The sequence below is a fragment of the Sphaerodactylus townsendi genome, linkage group LG10 (genome assembly GCF_021028975.2).
Source record: "Sphaerodactylus townsendi isolate TG3544 linkage group LG10, MPM_Stown_v2.3, whole genome shotgun sequence".
Classification (NCBI taxonomy): Eukaryota; Metazoa; Chordata; class Lepidosauria; order Squamata; family Sphaerodactylidae; genus Sphaerodactylus; species Sphaerodactylus townsendi.
In genome coordinates this window covers 45,500,360-45,512,799 of record NC_059434.1, presented here as the reverse complement: position 1 = coordinate 45,512,799, position 12,440 = coordinate 45,500,360, and the positions used below count along the sequence as shown (strand labels likewise).

At 43.7% G+C, this 12,440-nt stretch overlaps 1 protein-coding gene across 6 annotated transcripts in view; it reads left to right on the top strand.

The window, feature by feature from the left end:
• Positions 1-12,440, top strand: part of TRIM2 (tripartite motif containing 2) — a 76,648-nt gene that overhangs the window by 30,215 nt on the left and 33,993 nt on the right. The window contains exon 1 of one of the 6 annotated variants that reach the window (XM_048508970.1): positions 9,281-9,660. The exons of the other annotated variants lie outside the window; for them this stretch is intronic. The gene's annotated coding sequence lies outside the window, so the exon portion shown is untranslated. Of the gene's footprint in view, positions 1-9,280; positions 9,661-12,440 lie in introns of those variants that run through there. 6 annotated transcript variants of the gene reach the window in all.

The window sequence follows — 12,440 nt, the reverse complement described above, 5'->3', positions numbered from 1 at the left end:
TCGCTTGAGAAGTTCCAGCATCGCTGAATCTGATACTGTCCATGGGAGATTGTCATTATTTCTTTTGGAAAACTGTGTTGGCAGTCCCTAACTGTTGGCATTCAAGGTACTATACTTCTTGTATAGCTCTGTTCAGTTCAGGGGGTGAAGTCTTAAGAAAGATAATTTGAGAGTGATTAGTGTGGTGCATTTAACATTGAAACATGTACAGAGGCTATGTATATGCATGTGCCCCTTGTGTCTTGAAGCCGACTCAAATGTTAATTATATAGATAACTAAACCATGTGAAACTGCTACAATGTCCTGTTACTATATGGCTGCTGGTCACAGGATCAGTTTCTCTTACCCTGTTTCTCCGAAAATAAGACATCCGCTGAGAATAAGACGTAGTAAAGGTTTTGCTGAAGTACTAAATATAAAACATCCTTCGAAAGTAAGACATAGCAAAGTTTTTGTTTGGAAGCATGCCCGTCGAACAGAACACCAGAGCATGCAGCTGTGGAGTGGAAAAATAAGACATCCCCTGAAAATAAGACATAGCGCATCTTTGGGAGCAAAAATTAATATAAGACACTGTCTTATTTTCAGAGAAACACGATATCACATAATTAATTTCCGTCTCTAGGAGCCAGTGTTGGATGTGATAAGCTTGTCACAGGCTGCATGTTCTGCTTAGATTGAGCGTTAGCAAACTAAATATCATATTTATGTTTCTGAAGATGAGTTATGGGAAGACTGTGGTAAGGTCCTCTTAAATCCTCAGTGTTATGTGCACTTATTACCTCAGTGCATGTCAGAGTGGCAACGGTGTGGCAGAATTGGGATTCTAGTGATTCAAGTGACGAGATTAGATACAAGAGACAAGAGGGGAGGTTAAACCAGGAAGTGATTTACTTAGGAGACTAATGTGTGTGATGCCAGCATCACAGCTCATCTCCAGGCTACCCAGACCAGTCCTTCTAGAGAAAATGGATGTGTTGGAGGGTGAACTTCATGGCATTGTAGCCCACTTAGGTCTCTGTCTTCCCCAGGCTCCATCCCTAAATCTCCAGGAGTTTCCCACATCTAGCTGGCAACCCGCCTCCTTCCTGCCACTGGTGGCTAGGGGCGGGGCATAGTAACCTTAGTTGGGAGGGACAAGCTTAAACTCATAGCTGTGAGCTGTCCAGACTGAAGAATCTGTTTGCAAGCCAGGGCTTTATAGAGACTGAGATATATACCAATTGGTTCCTGCTGTACTGAGGCCCAATCAGGTGATCCCTAAAGTTGGAGTGGAGATTGCAACCCAGATGGGGCTGTTGGATCGCACAGATTCCAGATTCTCTCTGCCTTTATGCTTTAGCTGTCCCTTTAGCATGTGCTGTAAAGTACCGGTACCTGGCTGGGAGAAGCTCAGTTGGAGTTCCACCAGGGTGTCGTTCAGGCAGCCACCTTGACATAATTGCTCATGAGGTTGCATCCAATAGCAGCAATAGTTGGAGGATCACTGACCAAGGTTATCCGTGACATGGTGGGAGCAGCAATTCTAGGTTCTGAGTAAGTGACATTAATGTCAACAGCATTCAGTGTTAAGTCAGGTAGCCAACCTCCAGCTGGGGCTTGGAGATCTCCCAGAATCACCACTGCTCTCCAGACTACAGCGATCTTTTCCCTGGAGGAAAAGGTTGCTTTGGTGGGTGAACTGTGTGGCATTATATCCCACTGAGACCCCCACCCCTCCCAAAACTCCACCCTCCCAATCTCCATTCCCCAGATCTCTAGGAGCTTCCCAACCTGGAGTTGGCAACATTTTAGGTGAGTTAATTTTCTTTTGCTAAGAAAACTTTAAAAAGTGAGATGCCAAAAAAGATCAGAGTAGATGCACTGAGGGGCACAACCACTGCAAAAGGCCTCGAACACACAAGCATGGGAGCTTGGTGCTATATGTGATGCTGGGAGGTCTGTGAATGGAGTTACTAGCAGGGGTTTTCCCCTTAAAAAGTACACATGCAGGGGTGAATTATTCTGATCATAACCATGTTACAAGCAGGGTTTTAAGCCTCTTTTGTTCCATTGTATTTGATGCAGGATGTACTTTCACATCCTGCATGTGAGCTCCCAAAGGCACCTGATGAGCCACTGCGAATAGCAGAGTGCTGGACTAGATGGACTCTGGTCTGATCCAGCAGGCTTGTTCTTATGTTCTTATGTTCTTATCAGCATCAGTCTTTCTCCTGCCCTGTGCATGATTTTTCAAGGGGAAAAAAGTTACAATGTTCATTCATGGAACTTCCAGTTGTTTATCTTTTACTGAAATATTACTTGTGAACAGTCAAAAGCGATGAGGCAACAGTCACAAAAAGACATAGGAACTAAGTATGGTACCGTCCTTTCAGAAAGATGGCTTTGCAAACCCAAGTCATTAGAAGAAACATATTTTTGAAGGCATTACCATACCTGTGCTATTTTTTTTTTGCCTCAAGTTCAACCATACCACTTGTGGTTACCATTTTCCCACACCACCAAAGAACTTTCCAATCTCTTTTTTTAAAATCAGCAATTGCTAGTTCGCTGCAGCACAGCAACATTATTGCCACAATCTACTATCTCCTCTGAGTTCCCAGATTTCTTTTTTTAATTAAAAAAAGGCCTCTTAGTCTTTTAGTTTTGCTGTTTACGCTGGCAACAAGAGCTCCTTGGAAAATCACTTCCACCTGTTAAGAATTCTCAAATGTTGTCCTTTCCAAACCGAGCAATCAATTAACAAAGTCTCTTCAAGGCTAACTAAAACCAAATGAACCTTGAACCAGAAGATTACACCAAATGAGTGAGTTCTAGACTTCTGTATTTCCCATCAATGCTGGTCATATGAAACAGAGTTAAATCAAGCATAGGTAAATTAAGACATGGGCTAATCTCAGGAATGTGCAATATGTCTGATGCATATTGGAACTTCCTGTTCTAGCCATCTATATCACTGGTTGAGTTTACAAACAAGACGTCTGATACTTTGGTAACTGATGATGATAGAGAAGTTTCATGTGTTGGTAACTTCAGAAGAACACATTGGAGATTGGTTCAGTTAGAAATCTCTTGACTACTCAGCAGTGTTCAGCATTTTGAAACAGTGGATTGAGTTCAGCTAGCTTTTTCATTCAATCTCAATTAATTTCTCACTTTACTACAACCCTATCCCCATCCTACTTGGCTTTTGTCCATCCAGGCCCCTTGATCCCCACATAGCCTTTCTGAGAGGTAATGAAAGACCTGCACATCTCTTTTTCTCCAATGGAAAGCCTGATCAGAGCCAACCCACTGGTTTACTTCCATCCTCCAAAGTGGAAATCATTTTAATTTGTTTTTCCCCTTTTTGTTTTAAAAACATAAAAAGTGATGGTGCTGCACTGCAATACCCCACGGATCACAGAATCCTCTATTCTGAGCACTGCTTGCAAATTTAATACTTGCCCTTCTATCATGTGCCACAGTGACTGAGCATGACATGAAACCTGATGTAAGACAGAGCAGGAAGCTTGTTAGTAAACAATATCAGTAGTCATCCTGAGGAAAAGAAATGCTTTATTAAAATGGGCCACTGCTCAGTGTAGGACTTATGTTGATTAGGTTGTGTGATTATGTCTGTTTTTTAGAGATTCCAAAGTATGAACATACCCTGTAACAAGAGTTCCTATTCACAAGTACAAATTAAAACTGTGGTGCTCTCTAATGAAAAGGTTCTGCTTGATGACATGCTAGTAAAATTGATTTTCAGCCCTGTCAGATGACTCCATGATACAGCATCTTGGATATTTTGGTTGCATTAACGGGAGAGTTCAAATTGCTTTCTGTAATAACTTTTCAATAACTGCATGACCCCACTACAACTTTATGATTTTGTACTGGGCAGAACTGTTCATACTTTGGATTCTCTCGACATGGAGAGGATGTAGCTCAGTGGTAAAGTACCTTCTTTGTATGCCAGAGGTGCTAGACTCAATACACAGTATATTCAGTTAAAATAATCAGGTAGGTAAATAGCAAGGTAGACCTTAATAGGGTAATGGTCCAACACGATATGAGGCATCTTCATGTGTTCATTCATTGTTTTTTACTAGGCATAATTTTCTGGGCATATTTCAGAAGTAGAAATAATAGCTTATCTTACTGAAGGGAGAGGATGTTATAGAAATTGCCCATGCAACCTAAAGGAACAATGTGTTTTTTGTACAAACAGTGACTTCTTTCCATAGAAACACTCAAATCTGGATGCAGCAACATTCTCTTGCTCATCAGTAGAAGTGATAACATCCCCTTATAGGATTAGCCACATCATCCATATATTTGTAGAATCTCTCTCCCAAACAAAACAAAAAAAATTTTATTTTGGAGGAGATAGCACCCACAAAACATCAGATTTAATCAGGGTAAAATAGTTAAATTGTCATAGCCAATGCCTCCTCCAAAGCTACCATTATCCTAAATATAGACACTTTCTGCTGTTTGTCTATTCTGCACAGCTGGAATAAGATGTCATGAGGACTTTTTAAAAGGTATCCTACCGTAAGAAGGCACTCAGCACAGCCTTTCCCCCAAGACATCCTTAGGACACCTTATTTCTGCTCAAGACACCTTTTTCTAAAAAAAAAGTTTCAAAATGCACCTTTTCCCCCAAGCCACCTGAAAGATGACTCCTGCCTGGCTGTGTGGAATGCAGAGCTGAGGAGGCATCTTATGTTTCCCGCCCAACCGTTTTGCTCTCTAGTCAGTTTCATTCTCAGCTTTCACCCGACTTTTTGTGTGCAGCTGAAGGGATTCTCCTACCCTCCCTTTGCTGAAAGTAGTCCAGGACCTTAGTTCTGCAGGTTCCAATCCTGGGTGCCTTATCAGCCCCAAAAGTACATAGTTGTACTCAACTGGTCCTGCCAATTCCAGCAATATATAGTTTTCCTCTTTTTTTCTTTCTTGAGGAGCTCGCTTCATAGCTACACAGACACACATAAGATAATCTTAGCCACTCGGAAGATGGGTCTGCTGGCCATTGAAAAGCTGTGGGTTGACCTGCCCTCCGTGAACCAACTTGGTTTTTCTGTGTAGTAAAAAAACCAAAATCAGTCCATGAGGGTCAGGTCAACAAATGGAGGCAGGGCGAATCCCTTCAGCTGCACATAAAATGTCGGGCACAAGCTGAGGGTGAAACTGACCAAAGATCAAAATGGTTGGGAAACAGCCTCACCTCCACTCTGATTCCTTTGCTGTCTGGAAAACACCCAGAAGCTGACACTTTTCAAGATGTCCCCTAGACATCTTATTTTGGGTGTGCAGAGTGAAAAGAGGGAATTGCCTGTTTTTAAGTTGTCCCACAGACGTCTTTTTTGTGCTGTGTGGAATGGACCAATGCTAATTTAACTGGTATCAGCACATCCCAGAGGATGAGATTTTTTGAATTTCTATGGAAACCTATCCTCATATGAAACTGAGAAGCTTGGGTTCCTGGCTGGAGAATAGGCTGTGCTCAGCATGTTAAACTGTACATGCAGAGGGTTGGGGATGCAAATCCATCCAGTTTTTTAAAGGTTGTGTCTTTTAAGCTGTGACAAGAGTGAAAGGGACATCAAAGCTGGAATGTGATATCACACAGCTATGTTTGTTTTTCCATTACATTTATTTAGTTATTTAGTAACTAAGTGGTTATTCAGGAAAGGCAAATACATTAGTACAAGGTTATGTGTTTTTTAATTACTGAGTGGAACGTTTGCTCGATACAACATTGGCCCTTTCCGCACTGCAACGGTGAGAGGGTGCGTTGGCATAAACAATGCCGACGCACCCCCCTGGGACCATTCGCATGCACTGTGCCGGGAAGGCAGCAGGCGGCTGTCACCAAATGCCTACCTTGTCTTCTGGCTTCCAGCTCATCGCAGAAGCCAGGGGACATGCCCCCGCAGGCTGGAGCGACGGCTCTGGAGTCGCAGGCCAGGGGGGCGTGTCCCCTGGCCTCTGCGACAAGCCGGAAGCCTTGTCAAGGTAGGCATTCGGGAAAGGGGGGGGAATGGTGCCTTCCAGCCGCTGCTGTTCGCACAGCATTGTTTGGAAGCCACTGTTTCCGAAATACCTCGCTCCCGGAAACAGCGGCTTTGCACCGCTCGGGGATTGTGAGGCCGCCACCGCTGCGATGCGGCAGTGGTGGCCGTGCGAACCCCTCCCCAGGGACGCTGTTTTTAGCATCCCTGGGTCGCTGTATTCCACCCGTGCGGAAACAGCCATTGAGTCTCAGGTGGGGTTTCCCCACTAGGTTAGTAATATCTTTAAAATGAAAGTCCTCGAAAGTATTAACATAGCGGAGAGGAACTGCAGTCTGCGCATACTTAGCTGAGCAGTTTCTTTATTACGTTCTCTTATGTTTCATACATTTGTTTTTAGAAGCATTGAGGCGGGGCAAGAGTGGTCATGATGGGCATTGAGACTCTCCCAGTGGGCCAGTAGGCTTCCTGCACTAGGCTGGCCAGTCCAGTTGCGGAGATCCTGCGCATGGCCAAAGCTCGGTATGAGGCTGCACCCAAGCTCCATGCACTGCAGTGTCTAGCCAGTTGAACAGGCAAGCTGCCTTTCCCTTCATCTCTCCCTTTGGAGGAGCTGAGGGGGGTGGGGGCAGACAGATGGCTTGCGGGTGTGTGTATTTTTCTAATTCCATTTGTGTAAGACAGATGTGAGGGGAAAGTGCTATGTGCTGTCTTTCTTATTACTTTGTTACCTGAAATGGTGGGAGTCTGTCCATTTTAGAGTGGGGAATTAGTGAGAGCAGAATTAGTAAGAGCAGGCTTAGCAAAAGGTCGGGCAGGCTTGGGATCTTTGTTGCCTGTCTATACAGAAGTCCACTTTTTCAAGAAAATTTTCAGGAGAGCAAATGTAACAATTTTATTTAGTGATAAGTAGGGTACACAAGCTCTCAATAATCAAAGCAACAGAGCACATACACACAGTCCTGGGACATAACCACTGTTGAGTGGATAGATTTGGAATATAGATGAAGGGAACTGGAGAGTAAGGGTTATAGTCTTGATCTTGGAGTGGAATGGTCCAATGAACAGAGCTGAGTGGCCCACACTTAGCTTTGGTAGAAGAGAGAGCAGTGAATTGTGGGACAATATCAACAGACAGAGAGGTGTTCAGAGATATTGAACAATGGCTACTGGAGGGCTTCTTATAGGAAAAAGGGACCTTCAGGGTTATGCACAGTGGCCCTTAATCTCCCAGGACAAAAAGAAGTTCTGCCTTTCCAGGGAAAGACAAGAGACAGACATCAACCTTAAGTGTTGAGTTGTTAATCTAATGGTTGAAGCATTATATGAAGCTGCTAGTAGAAGTCATCTGGAGATATGGGGTGAGTTTTTACCAGTATGCAGATGATATTTAGCTGACCTCACACTTTCAGTGGGTCCCAGAAAGGCTGAAGCAATCAGTGCTTGGAGAAAGTTTTGGAATCAATGAGGTCTCATAAGCTGAAACTTAATCCTGACAAAGCAAAGTGGCTACTTCTGGGTGGAAGGACTGACCCAGGAATTGAAGTCTCTCTCTTCTGAATGGGGTTACAATCCTCGTGAGGAGCAGGTTTGTAGCTTGGGAGTGCTGCTGGACCTGGACTTCCTACCTTATGAGCAGCAGGCAGCAGTGGCCTGGTGTGCCTTTCACCTACTTTGGCTGGTGGACCAGATGCAGCCTTTCTTGGAAAAAAAATGTTGCCACTTAGGTGCATGCCTGGTAATATCTAGATTAGATGACTGCGATGTGCTGAACATCAGGCTGCCCCTGAAAATGTCTGGAAACTACAGTTAGTACATAAACCTGAGGCTTAGAATGTTCTGATTTGGAGCAGTTTCAGGATTTACAGATGGTCCTTTGTCCAGGTCAGATTTTAGTGACTTTCAAATTGCATGTCTCTGCTAATATTGAACCTCAGCAGTGGCGTAGGAGCAGCAGTGGCATAGAAGCAGCAGTGGCGTAGGAGGTTAAGAGCTCGTGTATCTAATCTGGAGGAACTGGGTTTGATTCCCAGCTCTGCCGCCTGAGCTGTGGAGGCTTATTTGGGGAATTCAGATTAACCTGTGCACTCCCACACACGCCAGCTGGGTGACCTTGGGCTAGTCACAGCTTCTCGGAGCTCTCTCAGCCCAACCTACCTCACAGGGTGTCTGTTGTGAGGGGGGAAGGGCAAGGAGATTGTAAGCCCCTTTGAGTCTCCTGCAGGAGAGAAAGGGGGAATATAAATCCAAACTCTTCCTCTTCCTCTCATTTGCCCTTTGTAACCTAATCATACTTGGGCGGGGGGGGGGGGCGGAATTTAGAGTTCTTGAGCTTTCTCTTTGGGTTTTCATCATCCTGAATGATTTGGTATCATCAACCAACTTGGCTCCCACTGAAAAATGTGAAACTGACTTTTAAGAAATTATGGATAGGACAGCACCCAAGTTTTCTGCCTGTCGACTATGAGGGCATGCCATTTTTCTTTTAATTAAGGGGAAACTCTGCATACTTAAGAAGGAGCACATTTTGTTCATAGCTGACTACAGAGAAGAGTCAGCCACTCCCACTGGAACTTTAATTTCCACGTGAACTAGTGATATTTAAAGGCATATAGTATAGCACCTGAAAAAGCAAGCACTCAACGCCATGGTACTTCTCCCAAATGTTTTGTTGTACTCAGACAAGAAAGACGCGAGAGATCAGAGAGACCACTCTTTCTTGACTTGAGCAAAAAGTAATTCCACGCCTTCTATAACTCAGTATTTTTGTGGCATGTGTCAGGAATAAACAACAATTAATAGAAAATGTACACCAAAAGTGCTTGATTTGCATAGTTAGCAAACTGTTTGCCATGTATATAAAGTGAACTAACTAGATTTGGCATCCCAGTGAATGGCAACTGAAGTATAACTATATTCTGAAACAATCATTTAATTTGCTTTCATGTAGTCTTTGTGTATGATGATAACTGTTAGGTGATTTCTGGTATGGGTTTGCTCACAGATTTGAGAGCAAGTTGTACTAAATATCAAGGAGGTACACTGTGAGCACACACTTGTGTGTGCCTTTTGCTTCTCTATCACAGTCACTGTTCCTGCCTGCTAATCCTGTAACGATATTCCAGTGACCAAATTCAATGGGCTAGTACTGAGCCTTGAAACAGCTGATTGCTGACTAGGAAGTGGCGGGGGGGGGGGGGGAATCCACCCAGCGAATCTCATTGCAGCTCAGTGCTGCATCCCTATCCCACAATCCCTTGCATGCTTTACTGCAGTCTTTCAGCATGGGTCGAGTGAGAAAGATGTACTAAATAAAGATTGATTGGCTGCAATCCTTTGGGGGACTCCCACTTGTCAGTGACCTGGGGTTGGGGGAGATGAATGTCTGCTTGACTGGGCCCCTGCATTTCCTCCATTATTCTCTGCATGGGATGAAGCATTGTTAACTCAAAGCAAGAAATGTGCTGAATCCTTAGTAACGGCAGACTGAGCAGTCACAGGGATTCTCAGATAGCAGTGTCGCACATGAGGCTTTCAAACTTAAAAAGCCATTGCTATCATTATGGTTGGCTTGTTTGGACTACTGCAGGACGAGGCTCCAACCTGGAGAGGATTGTCTGTTTGGCGCTGCATTGATTAAGCTCTTTTTTGCAAAGATGGGTATGTCTCAAGTGCTTATGCTTCATCTTTATTGTGCCTGGTAGCTAGTGTGTGACAGCCTTTCTTTCTCTCTGTTGTGGCTCTCTGATTTTAAAATATAGTAAATAAGTAGGTTATGGTTATTGGAGGGGTGTGTGTGTGTTGCTGCATGCTTTTAGAGTTAGTCCAGTGCCTTAAACAATAGATCAAGCTGGTTCAAAAATCAGAGAGAAGACAGATGTGAAAGGGGGAAAATATTTTGTATCAGACGTGTATGGCTTTTTGCTGGGGTTTTTTCCCCTTAAATGTATGTTTTTAGATATGGATATATTTTGACTGTGGGAGTAGATTGATTTTTTTTTAAAAGCTACTCCTTCCCTGTATGTAAAGTCCCATGCTTCATGTATGTTGGATCTTGCCTCTTAAACAGAATCTATACATTGGTAGAGTTCCACTGCAAATGCTGCCTCTTAAAATGTATATGTGAGACCCTCTGGATTCATTCATAATGCATGGATTAGACTGCTGGATTCTGCATAGTGTTGATAGGTGGTTGACAATTTAATCTGTTCTTTCAGAGTCTAATCACAGCTCTGAGTGAATGGCATACTGCCTTTATTTAAAAATCCTATGCATTTTGAATATCTATTATTCATGATTTTTACATTTTGGTCCATGTAGTAGAATCATATTTTGATGGCAATAAAGATCACATGAAAGGCTTTGTAGAGCCCTGATGGTTTGTCTTTTTAGGAGCTCTCTTCCAGATGGGTGTGGCTGCACACGCACACTAATTTTCCTGCATTAGTATGCCTTCATTCATTCTATGTACAGCACATGCATGATTTTCTCCTATGAACTAATGACCCCTTGATTAGAAATTGGGAATTGCTGTGTGTGAATAGTACAATCAGAAAACTTGCAAGAAGAAATAAGGATGATGTCATTTTGGAAGGCTTCTTAATACAAGCTCTGACTGTTTCGCAAAAGACTCACTAGCATAGCTGTTCTATGTAGGATTGGGTTTAGCCAACTGACTCTTTTAGAGAGAGGACTTTTGTTAAAATAATCAGGATTTATTTAAGTTTGATCTCCTAATAATACTGGTGTCACCCCACCCTTTTAAAAAATATTGAAAACTGGTTCCTTTTGCTTTGCAATGAATTATAACACAGTTGCTTTAGCTCTTCATTTTCTCATAGCCTTATAAGCCCAAGCTAATTGTACCTTGATTATATATATTGTATTCACATTACCAGGAAACTGAGTTATATTCCAAAACAGAAAAAACTATTTTGAGACATTATATACATAAGATATGTTCTATTGTGATACAGGGAATAAAAAGGCTTAGATGAAGAGGTTTCAGTTTTGACTATCACGTGGACTCATTTATGGCTTTAGCAATTACCAGACTGTGGTCCTGTGCACATTTCCTTGTGAGTAACTCTCATTAATTCAGTTGAGCATCGTGCTAAGTGGGATCGGGCTGCAGACACAGTCCAAGAGGTCAAGGCAAGCAGCAGGCAGAGTCAGGTCACAGTCCAATAGGTCAGGGCAGGTGTAAGCAGACAGCCCCAATTCCAGAGCACAGGAATCCAAGCAGGCAGGCAGACTAGGAGCTACATCAAGCATGGGAAGATCTAACAGGAAGTGCACTCATTGCACCCAGGCAGAGCTAAGCCCAAGGCAAAGTTTATGAAGAAAGCTCTGGTTACTGAGGCTGAGATCCTGCAAGAGCTCAGTCCTCCTCAGATGCAGATGCTTCCATCTCACAGAGCCTTCTGTCATACCTGGCAGAGAAACGAGCACACTTCCTTTGGCTCTGTAGCTGCTGCTGCTGTCTCTGCCTCCTTTGCACAGCTAGCTCATCACAGGGCTTGATGGAGGACTGTACAAGTTGTCTCAGGTGCATGGTATCAGGTGAGGAAGGGCTGGTATCTGCTGCCTGAATTTCCCCCTGAGCAGCCTGCTCTGACTGATCTGTGTGATCAGCTTCTGCTTCCTCGTGAGAAGCTGCTTCTGAGGGCTCAGCATTAGCAGATTCTGCATCTGAGTCCTCTTGAGTCCAGGTAACTGCCCACAGGCTGGCCCATGACATCAACTGTCGTAGATTACAATTATGGGAGCTGCTTGATTAACCCTGTCATGGCCACAATGTTGGGTTTATGTCTCCTAAACTTGAAACACTCAATCCTATTTCAACAGATGGATGGGGCAAGCAATGGCCGGGCCCCCTGCGTCTCAAGTACCAGTGCCCACGTTAGTTGGGATAGACTCCTGCTAGGAATAGATCCAGTTTATAGTGGCATCTGTGGTAAAGTATCCACTGGTCCTGGGGCTGACGTGGTTGGCAAGGCATAATCCAGACATTAAGTGGAATCAAGGTACAGTTGCGAGACACATTGCTTGTGCAAGACTCATTGCTGGAAGACCCTGGTGGGTGGGGAGTTACCCCAAGTTCCAGAACCCGTTTTGGCTGGGTTGACTGCAGAGGAGCTCGAGGCTATACCCTAAGAGTACCAGGATTTAAAGGAGGTATTTGAAGAGATTGAGTGTGACACACTTCCTCCTCATCATAAATCCAACTGTGGAATTGAATTGGTGAAGGATGGCATTCTGCAGTTGTGCTTGGACTGTTGGGGCTTAATGCCATCTCCATGAGTAATTGCCACCCATTGCTGCTGATTAAGGATTTGTTGGTGTGTCTGGCTAAAGTGTTTACAAAATTGGACTTGAGAGAAGCTTATTATAGGGTCCAGATCCGCAAGGGTGATGAATGGAAATCAAGTTTCAATTCC